Genomic DNA, 5,743 nt, shown 5'->3' with positions numbered 1-5,743 from the left:
TATATATATATATAATGCGTAGTTTATACGATATCAATACATTTATTTATTACAGAAAAAAATAATAATCAAGAAATATTGCAAAGTAATTATTTATAGAAAAAGTGGTTGTTAGCAGAGGGATGTTTTTCTTCATGTTTTATTTTTTTCCTCAGTAGATTTTCGATTTTAAATGAGCTATAATGAATGAGATAGATAATGATTTCCAAGAGTATAAGAAATAATGTCGCATTGTCGCGTGGTATCTAATGTGCTTTCCACTGCTTGCTACCACATATGAAAGTATCTGGTATTGAATTACCTCCTGACAAATATAGCTTTTCCTTTCACTACATCCACCCAACATGTTTCTTTTTCTTCTTCAGCAAAGACAATTAAAATTGTTTTAATAACATTCGCCTGATGAAAGCATTCAGCCTTCGTATAACTTCCTTTCACGAAATTTCTGTAACACGATTTAATTTTCTGTATGATTATTTTCCACGATAATATTATGAAATTTTAAATGTGACATTTTAAATTTTCTTGTAGTAGAACCAATTCTTTCTTCTTCTTCTTCTTTAGAAAAATTGAATATTTGAAAATCGAAGCCTTGATTTTAAAATTGGTAAGTTGAAGCCTTAAGAATTTGGCCCTTAAAACTCTTTAAAAATTTTCAATTTTTAATATTAAGAAAAGGGTTTAAAAAGTCTCTAGAATTATCTTACGTTAACATCTCTACATTATTTGATCCAAATTCTTGAAAATAGAAAAAGTCTACTCGCTCTGAAATAGTTTATAACAATAGGAATTTGCGTTTTTAAAAAAAGAAAAAAACGTAAAAATAGCCAATAGAAGGATATTTTCTAACGTTATAAATTCAGAAGCCAATAACGTGTAAAAGAATTTAAATATTTAAATTTCTTTCCTGGTATTTGCTTTTGAAATCATGGTATCGAGGAACGTTTTTCTATTGGCTATTTTTAATTTTCTTAGAGCATATTTTCAGTAAAACCAAGATAAATTGAGGATCAACTTCATTAATCATCATTAAAAAATCTATTTTTAGAAGCAAAATTTAATAATATCATCCACTTCATCACATAAAATTTCTTATGCTTGAATATATCGCTGTAATTATCAGAATTCAAATTAAAACCGAACAAGTATTTATCTTTTAAACCCGAGCGATTATATACAAATAAAGAAATAAAAAAATCATAAATCACTAAATTACAAGAATAAATCCTACATAATCCCTTTTGAAGCTAGAAAGCTGCATTCATATTTAAAATGCTAATCAATATGGGTATTAAATGGATATTTTGGGATTTTGGATAACAATTATCCCATGATATCACCTTTTGATGTCATTACCGGAGTTCAATATCGACGTCTGACGTCACCGATACTGAACTGATTTAATATCCTGATGGGCATTACCGCAGCCAGAAGGAAAGTGGATTAAGTATAATTTACACATTTGACAGCATATCAAGTTTCGTATCTTCTTTCACTTCTCCAATATATATGCTTTGAATTTTTATAAATACCCTGCTGAACATTTTAAAAATTCGAAAACTACTAAAAATAATAAAAATAAAACAATTATACATAAAATTAGTGTAATTAAAAATAAAAGCCTTCAAACAACAATTTGTTTATTTACGATTTAAATATTTAAATCGTCCAATAGCGTCGTAAATTGAGTCTGACGTCTTGCTCGAATTCTATTGAATGTTTTCAAATTTTTGAGTTTCTCTCATCTCATTGGCTTTAAAACAAATTACGTCACGGAGTCTATGGGATCGTTTCATTAAGAAAGTATAAATTCTTACGTTAATTCGACGTCAGTTTTAAAACTATTCATTGTAAAACCGAAGCGATGACGTCAAATTGACGTTAAAGTATACGAAACGAACGGGTTTATATTCATATACATTTAAATGTATTTAATATTATTGGCTTTTGTATTTATGACGTCAATGACAATCACGCTACAGGCAAGATTCAAATATTTGAATTTATCTCGTGTTATTGGCTTTTGAGAGTATGACGTCAGCGGAGATTTTTGAAAATATTTTTTAAAAATGTATTTATTACTGATGTTTGTTGATGTTTGAGGATGTATGCAGCATTTTCTTCGTTTTAATACTTTACATGTTTTAATATATCCATGTTTCCAAGGTAACAAAAATATTCTTGAAAAATATACTATTAAGGCTGGCCCTATAACTAAAAAACCAAAGCATTCGTGAAATTTCAAATACAATTTATATTGTTCGAACGTTACTTAAAACTCTAAAACTTTCTTCATTTAATTCAAAGAAATTGTAATTTTAATTACCCCTAGATGGCATTGGGAAAATAAAGCGGGGAAGAAATTAATTTAAAATTTAATACTTTGAAAGTTTTTATTGAACTAAAGCTGATTTTTATTTTGTCTAGAATTTCCTTTATTTTATAATAAACATCACATTATATAATGACACCATTGATATGAACGACGTTTAGTAATTTAATTTGAAAATTCAAATTTAAAATTTGACGTTTGACGACGTTTAGTAAAAGCGCTCACTTATTGGTTAAATGCCAGCGATTAAATATATCTGTAAAAGGTTTTGATTGGTTAAATGTTTAAATATCTTAAAAATTAACCAACGGTCATTCCACTTTAATCCTTTTTATTTCTAAAAGTTTTCAGGCGTTAACAACAGATTTAATTTTTGATAAAGCTATTTCTAAATTAATTATACAAAAATCAATTTATATTTATACATTTTAAGTGATAATTTTCAGTTTTTGTCTCTTGAAAATTTTCTGATAGACACAATTAAGCCTTTATTGTTGATTAAATATTAAATACCTCGTTCACGCTAGAATTTTTAAGATCAAAAATCTTATTACTAATCTCGAGAAGAGATGTAATTTAATTATGAGAGTAATCAAATTTAGTAAACTTCGCTAATAAATACATTTGTACAAAACTTTTCCTAGAAACCAATAACTTTTAACAGCAAAACTTATAATTTACATATAAATTATAAGTTAATTTATCATTCAACCCCACTTTAAATTATATTAAATTACATTTTGTTAATTTTAATAACGTTAAAATCATTTTTCTCAATTTTAATTCGATTAAGTTACAAAAATTAAAACATACGAGATAACAATTTAAATTACCCAATCGAGAAATGATATTTGAATTTAAATATTCGAACTGTCCAATACAAGCGCTTAGCTCAGTTTTAAATATATAACAAACCGTGACGTCGAGATGATCGTAGCCAATTAGAATAATTTAAGCGAAATTTAACCAATGAGAGAATTGATGGCAGCATAAATTTAAATATTTAAAGTATTCAAGAGTGAACTTACTTTCTTTTTTTTTCTTACTTTCTAATTGTAGAAAAGTCATGCTTTGTTAATTATTCATTCGTGATGAGATCAAAAGTACAAGCGATAAGGAAATTATTTTTAAGTTATTAACCTTAATCTTTTCTCATTAATATTCAGACACTAAAATAAACATTCGTATTAATTATTATCAAGCAATAAATTAAAAATAACTAAAATAGATTAATATAAAACCGTTTCGTGTTTGTTAAGGATGATAAATACGCTTAATTAATTTACAATTTACATATGTTTCTTCGGGAAAATAAATTTCCAAAAGAAAGAAAAAAAATCTAAAAATATTTTCTCTTTAAATTATTATCTTTGATTCAAAAGAAATTTCTCTTCTCTTCAATCTTTGCAATAATTTTTTTAGCACAAAGAAATTTTTATGGCAGAAAAACTTTCCACAAAAAATTCTAAAATCGAAAGTTATTAAGTTCTGAAAAAAATAAATCCCTTTAAATCAACAAAAATTTATTTATTTTTTCTGTAACACCGAGTAATAAAACGTTAAACCAATTAGATTTGTTCTTTTAAATATTTCTAGAACGTTTATCCAATTAGAAACTTCAAGAGTTTTACAAAAATTTAAAGTACCTGTACTGTACATTACGTAAATTATCCAATAGGAAACTTTCACAGTAACGGACTCTAGATTTATGTTCATTGCAAGGTTAAACCTTTTGTAAAATATACATAAAAGTTGTTTAAGTGTTCTGTTTATTATAAAATATGGTACAAAATTAAGTGTTTATTACAGAACGTAACAAATGCTGACGTTTCTTTAAATATATTTTTCCAAAAAATATATTTTATTCCCATTTTAAACATCACAAATTTAACAAGTATTCTTCCTGTATTATAATCCCAAAACATTTGAATTAAAGTAGCAAACAGGAGAAACACCCCACCAGGGAAAGTAATCTAGGTGACAGAGCATTACACCCAATTACTGAACTGTACCAGATCATACCCGACTACCTTATTATCTGAGAATTAACCATAGGAGACTCGTTTAATGGGAACATAAAAATTACGTAAGGAAAACTTAAAATAAAGATAACGGGGATCGGAACATATTCAGTAGGTTACTAAAAATAGCAGAGGAGATGGAAGCAGAGAATGACGTCAGAACTAAATCAGTAACTCGACAGGAAATTTCGAAAGGTCGATCCTTGTTGTAGTCGCAAAATGTGATTTTTGTTATTGTCAACTATGTTGCTAAGGTAACGTTTTCGGTATACAATAGTTATACTAAATGTCGATGACCAAAAATAGCGGTTATAAATAACCTCCCATCGTGTCGGTGTGCTTATAAATAGAATTTATTACTATAATATCGTGGAGGCTTATGTTTTATTTAGTAAGTAATTTAGCGTAAAAATTTAATATTTACTGTCAATTACGGATACGTCCACCATTTCTAAATACAGTAGAATGTGTCATTCAGTTTCAGTACGAAACTCGGAAAGATATTGGGAAACTTGACGTGTATAGAGAACAAAAGAATGGAGGAAGTGCAATAATCAACATAAAGAAACTCAATGAATGGAGGAGACAGACTAGATACAAAATTAAAGGAAAGAATCTTTTCTAAACTACTAAATATATGAAACTTGAAGCACCATTACTTTACAAAGCTCTGTATATAGAAAAGAGCCTTCTTGTCTTGTCACTTTTGTAATGCTTTTATGGAGCCTTCGGCTCTTCTTTGTTAAAGAATCGTACAAAGCATGTATCGCTGCTGCTTTAAAATTAAAATCCGAAGCAATGCAGAATTAACAATAGAAACTTTAATACTTTTAACATTAAAATGTTGATGCAAAGAATTTTTTATGTGCGATTCCTTACTTTAAATTAGTTGCAAACAATGGCCAAGTTCTAGAAAGCTTTATCATAATCTACCTCTTAGGAACAGATGCAAAACTTTAATGATTGTTAATGAAAAAAGTGGGACAGATGTCTATGACAAAATTTTTACAAATCTTTCTTTCTTTTATTCGATTACTTTTTTAATTCAAAATATTAAGCTAAAAATAATCAGAATTGTCTATTTATAGAAGGAGAAAGTAAAATTCTTATTTTTATCTCGGATAGATCATTCGCCATTATTGATTTTCTTAAACACGTCTGTCATCATCGAAGAACCATTATGAATAATTCTGGCATTTCGTGTCCAATATCATATACAACAAACTTAAAAATAGAATTAAAAAATGAGGTTTAATTAAAGATTAAATAATACATTTGAATATGTTTTTACAATTTATTAATTTAATATAATTTTTAATAATTTTGATGTCGATGATTTTTCAAATTTTAAATTTAAAAAATTTCGAATTTGATTGGTCTATTTGAATTT

At 26.9% G+C, this 5,743-nt stretch overlaps 1 protein-coding gene across 2 annotated transcripts in view; it reads left to right on the top strand.

Moving 5' to 3' along the window:
- LOC111617201 (eye-specific diacylglycerol kinase-like) overlaps positions 1-5,743 on the top strand; it is a 107,270-nt gene that overhangs the window by 24,827 nt on the left and 76,700 nt on the right. The window lies entirely within an intron of this gene.

The sequence above is a fragment of the Centruroides sculpturatus genome, unplaced genomic scaffold, assembly GCF_000671375.1.
Source record: "Centruroides sculpturatus isolate CEXI.00-Female unplaced genomic scaffold, Cexi_2.0 scaffold96, whole genome shotgun sequence".
NCBI classification, from domain to species: Eukaryota; Metazoa; Arthropoda; class Arachnida; order Scorpiones; family Buthidae; genus Centruroides; species Centruroides sculpturatus.
The sequence above is the reverse complement of the archived record's forward strand: the minus strand, read 5'-3'. Positions and strand labels throughout refer to the sequence as shown.